We start from the raw sequence: 16,683 nt of genomic DNA on the forward strand, positions 1-16,683 counted from the left end.
GTTTGACTAACATAATGGACCCACTCGTCATCGCTCAAATTGATAGTCACACGAACAATGTGTCGAGATAAACTTGGGGGGCCAACCCATGAGTATGCCTCTACGCACCCTCATCTCCCCCATCTCTTATGGTGACACAAAGTGTTGCACCAATTCCTCCATATTTGCACCACAACACCACACGACCCCCCTCTTGCTCTTTTTTGTTGATCACAACACCATTGACTTCCTCACCATGTTTGACCTCCCAATCGGCGGTGTTACTCGAAACAAGCTTCATCTCCGCTTTCGGGGCCACAATTTTACGGACCTTATTTCAATTTATCACAAACTCTTGGATTATTTTTATTCAAATAAATAATCATTTTAGGGATAATGGTCAACAGCAAAAACCAACCTAAAAATAAACATAGAAGAAAAAAAGCATGTCCCTTTTGATCATTGGACAACAAATCTGCCAAAACAAACCCACTTGTCACCTCTCAAATTGATAGTCACATGATCAATGTTGTGAGACAAACTTGGGGCCCGGCCCATGAGTCAGCCTCTACATATCCCCATCCCTAGCTCTTCTTTGTCTCATGTAACTCTTCCAGCATACCTCATGGTAACACAAAGTGTTACACTAATTGGTAGCCTTCACATCATCACCACACCATAAGGAGTCGGAATTCTCCTTTACTTATTTCCCCATAACACACCATTAACTTCCTCACCATTCTTGACCTCCCAATCGGCGGTGTTAACAACATGTGCCACTGTGTCGCTCTTGTTGCTTGCACTCTTTGTCCTCATCCTGATGACCACATGGACAAGGTTCAATTACTTGTATCTTAGATCCTAATGTAGTTCACACCTTTTCCATCGCCGTTCTAACGTCGAGCTCTTTTGACCCCAACACCACCTCTCTTGTTACCTCCTTGTTGCCAAGATTCAACTTTGCACACCTTGGACCTCTCCTCGAACAACCTTGCGGGCTGTCTACCCTCATGTTTTCCTTGTCTCCACTCAATATGCGATGGTGTGCGGCTTCAAGCTCACTGCCTATCTATAAGATAATGATTGTTGGTACGGTGGTGTTCAAGTTTGACACAATGCTTCTGGATAATCCTGAGACGGTGACAATACTAGAGAGTACCCTCACCGCTTACGCCATTGAAGCCTATGATCCTCATTATTGCACGACTGTGGATGTGTCTGAATGCAATGTTAATCGGATCAGGGAGAGCCTTCCTCCCCCCTATTTATATTATGGCGCAACTGTTGGGGGAGAGCCTCTATTGCTAACGGGACCATAAGATGGTAGAAGGAGGCGTTAAGCAATGAAATGGGTCTTGGTGGTAGCGATGAGCGTGCATATGAAGGAGAGATATGCCAGGTATGCTTGTAGTAGGAATCGGGTTTCGGTGGACCACATGACCATGAAAGGAGGCATGCAATCGAGGGCGGGGGATCAACTAGATGAAGCGGAAAGGGTGCCCGAGTCTACATGGCATGATAATGTAGATGGTTTGACTACGTGAGAGCTTACTATTATCCTCTCTGCTTGGTAAGCCTAGAATATGGGTGAAACTTATTACATTTAGCGTGAAATGACCCAAGTGAGAGACTAGGCACCCCTTACCATTTTACCAACTAGCTTGGAGCTGTCCTCTTTGAGAATTTTCTTTGAAAAATTGAACGAAATATGTAGAATCAGTTTGAGTTGTGGTTTTCTTTGGAAATTAAATCTAGCTGAACAGGAATTGTCCACCGCCGCGAGAGTTATAGCACGGGCTTTTCCACTCGGGTGAGGTTCGGCGGAAATTTTAAGCCTAGGATGTAATTCCTCATTTGCTTGGGGTCTTCTGCGTTTGTTGATTGGATTATCTTGTTATCTGGTTGTGATTGATTGTACTCCTAATTAACTCGGTTGATAGGAACGGCCGGTCAGGACAACGATGGCGTGACCGTAGGCTCGACGGTTTTGATTTTGACTCGTAGTTTGTGGCCGGAGAGGCGGATAATGACCCTAGCGGCCGGGCCATTCTGTAGGCGTATCGAGTGCACAATATTCACACTGGACAGCCGTGCTGAAGCGTAGCGTCATAACCAGGATATGGAAATTACTGCGCATTTCCGGCCGTGAGCCGTCGTCCCGTCGCCGGCAACCAGCTCCAGCGAATTATACGGTATATAATTTATACTACCCTTGTCGCCGAGATACCGGTAGGACTACTCAATCAGTTCAGGCGAATTTTATAGAGTATCATCTCATCTTCTTGTCGCCGAGATCCTGCCAGGCTAACCCGCTAGAGTGCCGATCGTGTGGGTTTGCAGTGGAGGTTGTTCAAAGCCTTGGCACTAGAATCAAGAATCAAGGGGATCTTTGCAGCCGTTAGAGATGCGTCAACGCAATCATCCATTGATCCTTCGCTGTCAGTGTGGAGATGCGCACCTTACGTCTGTGTGTGCCTAAAATTTCATATTCTGCTGCTTTCACACGCTGGACGCATGCGCGCACGCTTGGCTGAATTCCGTGGATTCAGAATCTCAGTTCACATGGAGGATTAGTAGATAACCAAAAACTAGGGAAACCACACTAGAAAACTGGAGTAGCTGTTCCTGAATGGTTGAGTAATATCTGAACGTTTGATTTCGAGTCAGCTATTGTGTACGATGTGGCCTGCGTTTTCAGCACCTGTTTATGCTGCTCGGACCGGCGAAAACGGCTTGAACTCACCCTTGGACTATCTACACAACATGCCAGGTTTGTACAGTAGCAAACTACTACTAGTAGCAAGATAGACAGATCACTACAGGAATGGCGACATACGCCGACGGCCGTGGCGTAGGCCGACGACCAAATGTCGGGGCCGTCGGTGTATGGCCCGGCACGGCCAGCCAGTCCGTCGACCCTCGGCGTATCGTTGCCGTCGGTGTAGCGAAGTCTACGCCGAGGGCAGCCCTCGGCATATACTTGGCCCTAGGCGTAGACAGGGCTACGCCGACGGCCACCTAAATTTGTCTAATTCCTAAAAATCATAATTAATTCATATGATGTCAGAAAAATGCGTATGAGGTATCAAAATGTTCAGAAAAACATCCTCTATCCGTTTATGTCAAAATCATGCATATTTGAATCATGTACAGTACCATTTTAATATAGAAACAATTCAATCACTTTCTTATATGTCCTCCGGTTCCCGTTTTAGCCAGATGACAATTTAAACGAAGTCAGAAAATCTCGCGAAGCCGCATGGCATCATTTTACGTGTCCTAGTAACCACTCCAAAAGATGGAATTGGGATACGGCAATTATTTTAGAAAACCCTTACGAACAGGACTATTAAGTCCGGAGTTCTATGGCTTTTAGGGCAAATGAGTAAGAAACGGCCCGTGACACCGCATAATTTGTCGGAACGAGGCCATATTTGGCACGTGCGTAGTCCCTGGGATGGGAAGCAAGGCCCCGGGAGCGGATTTCCAATCCGACCCATGGGCAATGGTTTTTTCATTTTCGGGGTGTCAAAACGGGTTTTTTTTGTGAAGTAACTACATGGAGCGTATTTTAGTATTGCGCGAGACCTCTGCGTAGTGGTAGGACACCGCCTTCGCACCACATATCACATGCCATATGTGCGCGCTAGCTATCTGGGAATCCATGCGGCTTCCTACGGTGTCCCGCCGAATCCGTTGGAAAGTGATCGGATTTGAACTAGGGCTACACTTTTCGTCGCTCAATAAATTCCGGGAAAAATGTTATTAGGTCTATGACACATCACTTTATGTGCGAATTATTTTCCGTTTAGCGCGATGACAAACGGGTGCACCAGCGCGCCCGGTACGGCCATACCGCATCTCCGTGGGGGGCCGTTTTGGCCAAATGGCAATTTAAACGAAGTCAGAAAATCCCGCGGAGCCGCATGGCGTCATTTTATGTGTCCTAGTAACTACTCCAAAAGTCGGAATTAGGATACGGCAATTATTTTGGAAAACCCTTCACAAACAGGGCTATCACGTCCGTAGTTCTATGGCTTTTAGGGCAAATGAGTAGGAAACGGCCAGTGATACCGCATAGTTTGTCGGAACGAGGCCATATTTGGCACGTGCGTAGTCCCTGAGATGGGAAGCAAGGCCCCGGGAGCGGATTTCCAATCCGACGTGGGGGCGATGGTTTTTTCATTTTCGGGGTGCCAAAATGGTTTTTTCTGTGAAGTAACTACATGGGGCGCATTTTAGTATTGCGCGAGACCTCCGCATAGTGGTAGGACACCGTATTCGCACCACATATCACATATCATATGTGCGCGCTAGCTATCTGGGAATCCATGCGGCTTCCTGCGGTGTCCCGCCGAATCCGCTGGAAAGTGACCGGATTTGAACTAGGGCTACACTTTTCGTCGCTCAATAAATTCCGGCGAAAATGTTTTTAGGTCTATGACACATCACTTTATGTGCGAAATTTTTTCCGTTCAGCGCGATGGTAAACGGGTGCACCAGCGCGTCCGGTACGGCCATACCGCATCTTCGTGGGGGTCCGTTTTGGCCAAATGGCAATTTAAACGAAGTCCGAAAATCCCGCGCAGCCGCATGGTGTCATTTTATGTGTCCTAATAACCACTCCAAAAGTCAGAATTAGGATACGATAATTATTTTGGAAAACCCTTCACAAACAGGGCTATCACGTCCGGAGTTCTATGGCTTTTAGGCCAAATGAGTAGGAAACGGCCCTTGACACCGCATAGTTTGTCGGAACGAGGCCATATTTGGCACGTGCGTGGTCCCTGGGATGGGAATCAAGGCCCCGGGAGCGGATTTCCAATCCGACCCATGGGCGATGGTTTTTTCATTTTCGGGGTGCGAAAACGGATTTTTTTTGTGAAGCAGCTACATGGGGTGCATTTTAGTATTGCGCGAGACCTCCGCGTAGTGGTAGGACACCGCCTCCGCACCACATATCACATGCCATATGTACGCGCTAGCTATCTGGGAATCCCTGCAGCTTCCTGCGGTGTCCCACCGAATCCGCTAGAAACTGACCGGATTTGAACTAGGGGTACACTTTCGTCGCTCAATAAATTCCGCAAAAAATGTTTTTAGGTCGATAACACATCACTTTTTGTGCTAATTTTTTTCTGTTTAGCGTGTTGGCGAACGGTGCACCAGCGCGCCCGATACAGCCATTTCGCATCTCCCGAGGGAGCCGTTTTGGCCACATGGCAAATTGGGCGTTATATTTGGATTCCTCTAATTTTTAGGTTCAAATGATGATATGGATGTTATATTTAGATTCCTCTCATTTTTCTGATCGATTTAGACATATTATTTGTGGAATTTCGATTTTTCGATTTAAAGGTATTAATTATTCCATATTAAATATTAAATAGAAAAATGACCAAGAAATAAAATCATTTTATTGTTATTTGAATTCAATATTATTATTACTTATATATTCATTGTTGTCTACTTAAGTAATTGTTTTGGATTCAAAAATAAAGAGGTGTGCATCTCGGTTCAAGGGTTAATAGGGTTGATATGCTATTATTATCAGCAAGAGGTGTCAATTCTTTAATGGAAGCTCATCCGAATGGAACCAAGAAGTTAAGCGTGCTGAGCCTGGAGTAGTGTGAGGATGGGTGACCGACTGGAAAGTTTAACCATGATTGTAATTTTACCTAAGATTAAGTGTACTTAGAGTTAAATATGTATTGGGTGAAAGATAAACAAGTAAAAAAAAGAAAAAAAGAAAAAGAAAAGAAAAAATGGTGTAAAAGAAATTAAAATTTTAAAAATTTTAAAAGTCTATGCCTAGTGTTTTGCCGTCGGCATATAGAAAAAATATTTTTTTTTCGAATTTTTTTTTGAATTTTTTTTGAAAAAAGGAAATTTGAATTTTTTTAAAATCTATGCCGAGGGTTTTGCCGTCGGCGTAGCGTGCTACGCCGAGGGCCGGGCTACACCGACGACGATAGTGGCTTTGCCGAGGGAGTTATACGCCGAGGAGCTACGCCGAGGGTGGCTCTCGGCATAGCCTACGCCGACGGCCAAAGCAGGCTATGCCGAGGGTTCCTGGCCCTCGGCATATCGCCACATTCCTGTAGTGGATGTGACCGCTCATTTCCCCCTTACTTTTTTTTTGAAATTCTTTCGGGTGAAAACCCGACAAAGCTGCTATAAAAACTAGAGTACAAGAAGACCCTAAGAGATACAAAGAATTACATAGGGGTCTAGGAAATAAGCAGAGAGAACCCTAAAGGGCGGGCCGACCCGAAGCCGATCTCGCCGGCGACGCCGATGGAGATGGGTGGAGGGGAGGCGCCGGAGTATATAGCTTAGGTAGGGTTAGCGGCAGTTTGCCGGTAGGGGGCTTGATGCCCGGTAGTGGAGGCGGAGGAGGAGATCTGTCCGCCTGGATCTCGCCTGTTGTAGGGTCCTTCTTCTATCTTCTTCTTCTCCGGTGGTCGGAGGGGAGAGGGAAGCAGGGGGCTGACGCTTCCTTCAATAATAAAGCGGCGGTGTACCACCTGTTGCGGAGCGGAAGCGGCGGGCGGTGTATTTTCCTGGCCGGCCTTGGAGGCGGGGAGCGCGCGTGTCGGAGAACAACGTCGTCGTCAAGCTCCTGGCCGGCCGTGGAGGCGATGAGGAGCACAGCCACGGCGTCACCACTTCATCTGCTTCCAGGAGGTCTTATCTACGCTGGATTGGCTCGGTGTTGAGAAGTCATTTGCTCTACTTCTCCCTGGCCTGCCGTGGTGGCGAGGAGGGAGTTGCTGCAGGTGTTGCGTCTCATGCCTGCAGAAGCCAGCCTCTGCCCAAGAGGTGCTATGAAGCTGCGACTGCGCCGGAGAGCCTCCACGCTCTCCTTTCAGGAGTTCTTCAGCAGAGGACTAAAGCCGGCGGGTTCCACCGCCTTGCCTCTGCATCTTATGGTCGAAAGGCGACCCTCCTCATCCTCTACTTCCCGGAGGCCAAGAAGTCCAAGGGGAAGATCTACCGCTCCTGCCACGACGCTGGACCAAGTGGTTCGTCCCCGGCGCCGGTGTCCGTTCTGTGGCGGAGCACTTCGACGGCGAGCTCCATCAGATGTTGTGTAGAGCTTGGAGGACCTGATTGCTTTTTTCATATTTTTCCTGGGGTCCTTTCTGTAAAAGCTCTGTCCTTATCCAGAATCCCCCTTAGCTGTAGGGTTTTTCTGTAATATGTAATCACCGCTTCGTTAATAGCAGCTTCTAGGATCTTCGGACCCTATCCCCTATCCCTGTTCAAAAAAAAAAGATAGACAGATGTAATCGGATAACCCTTGGCAGCCCAATTTGACTTTGCTTGAAACCGGAGAAAATGATGCCAATTTTCGTGCCGATTTAGAGGAAGCCTAGTTCTTTTGCGAGAAAAAAGAATTGTCGACTCAATCATCGAATCAACGCGAACATGCGATACGACAACTTACCGTTCGTACCTAGCACAAAGAAAAAATCTCTTCGTCCGCTCGCTCCAATTGGGTGCATGCTGCCATAAGCTACTCCATGTGTTCTGATCACTGAAGCAAAGCATGTGTGTATAGCAGTATATAACACGAGAGATTTTATACACATGAGCATCAGTGATCCTTTTTTAGAAAAGTAATTAAAAATCATATTTCTGAGTTTTAGAAAAATCTGAAAATAAGTCATGATGTATTCACTATTGTATCCCACAAACGTCTAAATTTTCTACTGGAAATAATGTGTATTTTGGGCTGCACAAATATAACAAATATGTGGATCTGAGTATAGTGATTCAAATCTCCAAAAAAAATCAGAATTTTTCATTTTTGTGTAGCCCATAAAACAAAACATTTGGAATTGAGATTTTATACGTTATTGTTACATAATTTTTTTGAAATATATAAATATAATTTTCATTTTTTTAATACAATGAGAGCACTCGTGCCCATGATCTAAAAGGACTTTTGCGGGACAGAGATTTTTAGCTCCTGGGCATCAGTGCTCCTGCTATTTAAAAAAAATTAGAAACACATTTATGTATTTCAAAAAAATTATAAAAAAATTCATGGTGTAGCCAATGAATTATTCCATAAATGTGCAAAATTTCAATTTCAAATACATAATATTCTGTGCTACACAAAAATGACAACGTGCAGATCTGGGCATGCGTATTTCAAATCTCCAAATTTCAACAGATTTTGTCTTTTTGTGTAGACTACAATATAAATAATTTCATATTAAAATTTTACACGCTTGTAGGTTATGTCATTTACTAATTCTGGATTTATTTTTAGATTTTTTTAAAAAAATATATATGATTTTCGAATTTTTTAAATAGCAGGAGCACTGGTGCCCAAGAGCCAAAGACACATTTCGCTAGAAGAGAAGAAATTTTCTTTTGTAAAAGATCACATCATTCTAGCATAGCCAAAGAGTCTGTGCCCTAACCAGGATATGAGAAATAATGAAATATACCACTTAATTGTTCTAACCATATCTAATTTGTTTTTAAAAACTAGTTGTAACCAATTATCAGAAAACGTCTCACAGACTGACGATGGCTCAGACTTTTCAAGCCAAGTTACACTCCAAGAGAAAATGCCGGATCGGCTTGTCATGGTGACAAAAGCTCCTGCCCGTTTATGCTTAGCAATGTTCGCTACGGGAAAAAACGATATTGCCGTGTGATGGCGTGTAACTCACACGTTCGTTGGGAACCCCAAGAGGAAGGTATGATGCGCACAGCAGCAAGTTTTTCCTCAGAAAGAAACCAAGGTTTATCGAACCAGGAGGAGCCAAGAAGCACGTTGAAGGTTGATGGCGGCGGGATGTAGTGCGGCGCAACACCAGAGATTCCGGCGCCAACGTGGAACCTGCACAACACAACCAAAGTACTTTGCCCCAACGAAACAGTGAGGTTGTCAATCTCACCGGCTTGCTGTAACAAAGGATTAACCGTATTGTGTGGAAGATGATTGTTTGCAGAAAACAGTAGAACAAATATTGCAGTAGATTGTATTTCAGTATAGAGAATTGGACCGGGGTCCACAGTTCACTAGAGGTGTCTCTCCCATAAGATAAACAGCATGTTGGGTGAACAAATTACAGTTGGGCAATTGACAAATAAAGAGGGCATGACCATGCACATACATATTATGATGAGTATAGTGAGATTTAATTGGGCATTACGACAAAGTACATAGACCGCCATCCAACTGCATCTATGCCTAAAAAGTCCACCTTCAGGTTATCATCCGAACCCCCTCCAGTATTAAGTTGCAAAGCAACAGACAATTGCATTAAGTATGGTGCGTAATATAATCAACAACTACATCCTTAGACATAGCATCAATGTTTTATCCCTAGTGGCAACAGCACAACACAACCTTAGAACTTTCTGTCACTGTCCCAGGTATCAATGTAGGTGATACGTCCCCGACGTATCCATAATTTCTGTCGTTCCATGCTTGTTTTATGACAATACTTACATGTTTTGCTTGCACTTTATGATGATTTCATGCATTTTCCGGAACTAACCTATTAACGAGATGCCATAGGTGCCGGTTCTGTTTTCTGCTGTTTTTGGTTCCGAGAAAGGCTGTTCGGGCAATATTCTCGGAATTGGACGAAATCAACGCCAAACCTCCTATTTTTCCCGGAAGGCTCCAGAACACCGAAGAAGAGTCGGAGAGGGGCCAGGGGGCCACCACACCACATGGCGGCGCGGGCCAGACCCTGGCCGCGCCGGCCTAGGGTGTGGCGCCCCCAGGTGCCCCCCTGCGCCGCCTCTTCACCTATAAAATCCCTTTCGACCTAAAAACACCGGACCAATTGACGAAACTCCAGAAAGACTCCAGGGGCGCCGCCACCGTCGCGAAACTCCAATTCGGGGGACAGAACTCTGTTCCGGCACCCTGCCGGAACGGGGAAGTGCCCCCGGAAGCCATCTCCATCAACGCCACCGCCACCGCCATGCTCCGTGAGTAGTTCCCCCATGGACTACGGGTTCTAGCAGTAGCTATGTCGGTATACTCTCCCCCATGTACTTCAATACAATGGTCTCATGAGCTGCCTTACATGATTGAGATTCATCTGATGTAATCGGTGTTGTGTTTGTTGGGATCCGATGGATGATACATTATGATTAGTCTATCTATAAAGTTTGTGAAGTTATTGTTGCTGCAATCTTGTTATGCTTAATGCTTGTCACTAGGGCCCGAGTGGCATGATCTTAGATTTGAGCTCTATAATTATTGCTTAGATTGTATCTACAAGTTGTATGCACATGTCACTGTCCGGAACCAAAGGCCCCGAAGTGGCAAGAATCGGGACAACCGGAGGGGATGGTAGTGATGTGAGGATCACATGTTTTCATGGAGTGTTAATGCTTTGCTCCGGTACTCTATTAAAAGGAGTACCTTAATATCCAGTAGTTTCCCTTGAGGCCCGGCTGCCACCGGCTGGTAGGACAAAAGATGTTGTGCAAGTTTCTCATTGCGAGCACGTACGACTATATTGGAAAACATGCCTACATGATTAATAATCTTGATGTTCTAGCTTAATGCTTTGATTCCTATCAATTGCCCAACTGTAATTTGTTCACCCAACACTTGTCACTTATTGGAGAGTTACCACTAGTGTAGATCGCTGGGAACCCCGGTCCATCTCTCATCATTATATACTCGTTCTATATGTCATTGGAAGTAGTATCAACTATCTTCCGGTGCCATTGCTCTCATATTGCTATTACTGCTGCTGTGTTACTGTTACTACTGCTCTCATATTACTGCTACTTTCACATCACCCCTGTTGCTAGTGCTTTTCAGTGTGCAAATGAATTGACAACTCAGTTGTTAAGGCTTATAAGTATTCTTTACCTCCCCTTGTGTCGAATCAATAAATTTGGGTTATACTACCCTCGAAGACTATTGCGATCCCCTATACTTGTGGGTTATCAAGACTGTTTTCTGGCGCCGTTGCCGGGGAGGCATAGCTCTACTCATAAGTTCACCTGGGGAGTACACTCTACCTCTCTCTCTGTTTTATTTTATTTTGTTTTACTTAGTTTACTTTTTCCTAGTTTACTTGTGCTTAGTTTATTTCTGTCTAGTATTACTTTGCTTAGTTTACTTTTGTCTAGTTTATTTCAGTTTTGTTTTATTTTCCTCATATACCCAAAAATCCATAAAAATTTGAAAAATCGAAAAATTAAAAACTGCTGTTATGGGAGAACCTACAACCTACTTGGAGCTCATAGAATGTTATAATAATTATAGGAAATCAAGAGCTGGTGAAGTAATGAGTGCTATGATAGAAAAAGTGAATACAATTGCTAAAATCTTGCTTAAACGCCATGATATAAACTGTTGCTCTCAACAGGATACTAAACATCTTAAATTTCAATGTGGCTTTAGTGAGGAATTTTTAATTAAGAACTATAATCGGAATTGCTATATTCATTATGGGTTCGAAGAGGTAGAACAATTTGTCGTGTTTATGGGAGCCTCTGAGATCGAATCCTTCATGGTTGAGAATTATGAAACTTGTGTTGTTTGTAAGGACCTTAAAGATTATGTCTCTTCTATCCTTAATTGTTGCATAGAATGCTTCGGTGATAATCCTTATATCCTTGATTATAAAGAGAGACACATTAATGCACAAGAATGCACTCACAATTTGCAGGAACCGGTGGAAGAAGAAACTGATAAACCTCAAAGCTCATTGGATGAAAAAGAGGAGGAAATTGATGAACCTGAAAGCTCATTGGATGAAAAAGAAGAGGAGAGCGACGAACAAAAGGAGGAAGAATGGATTAGCTACCCATGCCAACCTTCTAATGAGAGTAACTCTTCATCTCTTACACTATTTGATTGTCCTCCATGCTTGCCGAAAGAGGTTGAATGTTATGTTCCTGTGGATTCTCTTGAAATAGTACCTATAAGTAAAACTTGTGAGAATAATTATGCTACTGTTATATATGATAATCCATGCTACTTTGATAAATCTTATGATAATGCTTTGTTTGTGCCTGATGTCGAAATGCATGGTACTAAAGAATTTTGCTTGGTAAATGTTTATGATAAAGCTCTAGATGATGGTCCTATGTTACTTGATAATATTAATTGTACTACTAATGAAAATGGGATTGGAGAGGATTTAACCTTATCTATGTGTCCCATATCTCTTGAGATTGATCAACTACCTTGTTATATTATTAATAAAAGAAAGTTTGAAAGCTTTAATTCCACTATTCTTGAACTTGATAAAAATTATATGTTTGTGGATCATGAAAAGTATGCTGCATGTGATAGTTATATTGTTGAATTTGTTCATGAAGCTACTGAAAATTATTATGAGAGAGGAAAATATGGTTGTAGAAATTTGCATGGTACTAAAACACCTCTCTATGTGCTTAAAATTTTGAAGTTACACTTGTTCTATCTTCCTATGCTTGTTACTTTGCTTTTAATGAACTTGTTTATTTACAAGATTCCTATGCATAGGAAGCATGTTAGGCTTAAATGTGTTTTGAATTTGCCTCTTGATGCTCTCTTTTGCTTCAAACACTATTTCTTGCGAGTGCATCATTAAAACTGCTGAGCCCATCTTAACGGCTATAAAGAAAGAACTTCTTGGGAGATAACCCATGTGTTATTTTGCTACAGTACTTTGTTTTATATTTGTGTCTTGGAAGTTGTTTACTACTGTAGCAACCTCTCCTTATCTTAGTTTTGTGTTTTGTTGTGCCAAGTGAAGCCTCTAATCGAAGGTTGATACTAGATTTGGATTTCTGCGCAGAAACAGATTTCTATCTGTCACGAATCTGGGCTGTTTTCTCTGTAGAAAAATCAGAAAAATATGCCAATTTACGTGCGTGTTCCTCAGATATGTACGCAACTTTCATTAGTTTTGAGTTTTCTAATTTGAGCAACGGAAGTATTTTATTAAAATTCGTCTTTACTGGCTGTTCTGTTTTGGCAGATTCTGTCTCTGTTTTTTGCATTGTCTCTTGTGGACTTTAAGCGAGCTTTTCTAGACATAGAGAGCTGTAGCTAATGTTTTATAGAGTTCTTGCAATGTGCCACTACAGGACCAAGGTGGATTCAAATTTTTTGAGTACTAACCCCTCTAATGAAGTTTATGAGAAGTTTGTTGTGAAGGAAGTTTTCAAGGGTCAAGAGAGGAGGATGATATATGATCAAGAAGAGTGAAAAGTCTAAGCTTGAGGATGCCCCCGTGGTTCATCCCTGCATATTTCAAGAAGACTCAAGCGTCTAAGCTTGGGGATGCCCAAGGCATCCCCTTCTTCATCAACTTATCAGGTTCCTCCCCTGAAACTATATTTTTATTCAGTCACATCATATGTGCTTTACTTGGAGCGTCTGTGTGTTCATTTTTCGTTTTGTTTATGTTTGAATAAATTTGGATCCTAGCAATCCTTGTTTGGGAGAGATACACGCTCTGCTTTTTCATATGAACACTTGTTCTTCATTTTACTTTTAATGTTCAATGAATAAAAGTTGGAAGCTACAATATTTATCTTTATTTGGTTGGGAAAAGAAAATGCCTCATATGTCTTGGATAATTTGATACTTGGCAATTGTTTTGAGCTCTCAAGTAGATCATAAGTTTTTGCATGTAGTTTAAACCTATTAGTGGAGAACTACCGTAAAGCTTGTTAAAATTGGTTTGCATAATTGATCTCTCTTAAGGTCTAGATATTTTCTGGTAAAAGTGTTTGAGCAACAAGGAAGACAGTGTAGAGTATTATAATGCTTGCAATATGTTCTTATGTAAGTTTTGCTGTACCGGTTCATACTTGTGTTTGCTTCAAACAACCTTGCTAGCCTAAGCCTTGTATCAAGAGGGAATACTTCTCATGCATCCAAAATCCTTGAGCCAACCACTATGCCAATTGTGTCCACCATACCTACCTACTATGTGGTATTTCCTGCCATTCCAAAGTAAATTGCTTGAGTGCCACCTTTAAACAATTCAAAATGCTTCTCAATTTGTGTTAATGTTTTATAGCTCATGAGGAAGTATGTGGTGTTTAGCTTTCAACCTTGTCATTTACTTTTGACAGACTCTCACATGGACTAGTGGCACATCCGCTTATCCAATAATTTTGCAAAAAGAGCTGGCAATGGGATTCCCAGTCCCAAATTAATTAACTTAAATAGACACTCCTCCATGGTTTGTGATTGATGGACGGCACCCGAAGGATTCGGTTAGCCATGGCTTGTGTAAGCAAAGGTTGGGGGGAGTGTCATCATCATAATAAAACTAAAATAAAAAGGCACTCCTTCATGGTATGAGATTGTTGGCAGGCACCCGAGGATTCGGTTAGCCATGGTTTGTGTAAGAAAGGTTGGAAGGAGTGCCACATAAATATGCAAATAATTCATGGGAGCCGCTCTTGAGAATCCGGTTGGCGAGGTAGTTAGTGTACCCATTACCATTCGTTGACAACAACAAACACCTCTCAAAACTTTACTTTTATGCTCTCTATATGTTTTCAAAACCAAAGCTCTAGCACAAATATAGCAATCGATGCTTTCCTCTTTGAAGGACCATTCTTTTACTTTTATGTTGAGTCAGTTACCTACTTCCTTCCACCTTAGAAGCAAACATTTGTGTCAACTGTGCATTGATTCTTACATACTTGCATATTTGCATTCATCATATTACTTTGTGTTGACAATTATCCATGAGATATGCATGTTGAAAGTTGAAAGCAACCGCTGAAACTTATATCTTCCTTTGTGTTGCTTCGATGCTTTTACTTTGAATCTATTGCTTTATGAGTTAACTCTTGTGCAATCTTTTGATGCTTGTCTTGAAAGTACTATTCACGAAAAGTTTTGCTATATGTTATCTATTTGTTAGCAACTATAGATCATTGCCTTGAGTCACTTCATTCATTTCATATGCTTTGTAATAGTATGATCAAGGTTATGTAAGTAGCATGTCACTACAAAAATTATTCTTTTTATCGTTTACCTGCTCGGGACGAGCAGGAACTAAGCTTGGGGATGCTGATACGTCCCCGACGTATCCATAATTTCTGTCGTTCCATGCTTGTTTTATGACAATACTTACATGTTTTGCTTGCACTTTATGATGATTTCATGCATTTTCCGGAACTAACCTATTAACGAGATGCCACAGTGCCAGTTCCTGTTTTCTGCTGTTTTTGGTTCCAGAAAGGCTGTTCGGGCAATATTCTCGGAATTGGACGAAATCAACGCCAAACCTCCTATTTTTCCCGGAAGGCTCCAGAACACCGAAGAAGAGTCGGAGAGGGGCCAGGGGGCCACCACACCACATGGCGGCGCAGGCCAGACCCTGGCCGCGCCGGCCTAGGGTGTGGCGCCCCCAGGTGCCCCCCTGCGCCGCCTCTTCGCCTATAAAATCCCTTTCGACCTAAAAACACCGGACCAATTGACGAAACTCCAGAAAGACTCCAGGGGCGCCGCCACCGTCGCGAAACTCCAATTCGGGGGACAGAACTCTGTTCCGGCACCCTGCCGGAACGGGGAAGTGCCCCCGGAAGCCATCTCCATCAACGCCACCGCCACCGCCATGCTCCGTGAGTAGTTCCCCCATGGACTACGGGTTCTAGCAGTAGCTATGTCGGTATACTCTCCCCCATGTACTTCAATACAATGGTCTCATGAGCTGCCTTACATGATTGAGATTCATCTGATGTAATCGGTGTTGTGTTTGTTGGGATCCGATGGATGATACATTATGATTAGTCTATCTATAAAGTTTGTGAAGTTATTGTTGCTGCAATCTTGTTATGCTTAATGCTTGTCACTAGGGCCCGAGTGGCATGATCTTAGATTTGAGCTCTATAATTATTGCTTAGATTGTATCTACAAGTTGTATGCACATGTCACTGTCCGGAACCAAAGGCCCCGAAGTGGCAAGAATCGGGACAACCGGAGGGGATGGTAGTGATGTGAGGATCACATGTTTTCATGGAGTGTTAATGCTTTGCTCCGGTACTCTATTAAAAGGAGTACCTTAATATCCAGTAGTTTCCCTTGAGGCCCGGCTGCCACCGGCTGGTAGGACAAAAGATGTTGTGCAAGTTTCTCATTGCGAGCACGTACGACTATATTGGAAAACATGCCTACATGATTAATAATCTTGATGTTCTAGCTTAATGCTTTGATTCCTATCAATTGCCCAACTGTAATTTGTTCACCCAACACTTGTCACTTATTGGAGAGTTACCACTAGTGTAGATCGCTGGGAACCCCGGTCCATCTCTCATCATTATATACTCGTTCTATATGTCATTGGAAGTAGTATCAACTATCTTCCGGTGCCATTGCTCTCATATTGCTATTACTGCTGCTGTGTTACTGTTACTACTGCTCTCATATTACTGCTACTTTCACATCACCCCTGTTGCTAGTGCTTTTCCAGGTGCAGCTGAATTGACAACTCAGTTGTTAAGGCTTATAAGTATTCTTTACCTCCCCTTGTGTCGAATCAATAAATTTGGGTTATACTACCCTCGAAGACTATTGCGATCCCCTATACTTGTGGGTTATCAGTAGGCATGAACCCACTATCGAGCATAAATACTCCCTCTTGGAGTTACAAGCATCTACTTGGCCAGAGCATCTACTAGTAACGGAGAGCATGCAAGATCATAAACAACACATAGACATAACTTTGATAATCAACATAACAAGTATTC

The sequence above is a fragment of the Lolium perenne genome, chromosome 2 (genome assembly GCF_019359855.2).
Source record: "Lolium perenne isolate Kyuss_39 chromosome 2, Kyuss_2.0, whole genome shotgun sequence".
NCBI lineage: Eukaryota > Viridiplantae > Streptophyta > Magnoliopsida > Poales > Poaceae > Lolium > Lolium perenne.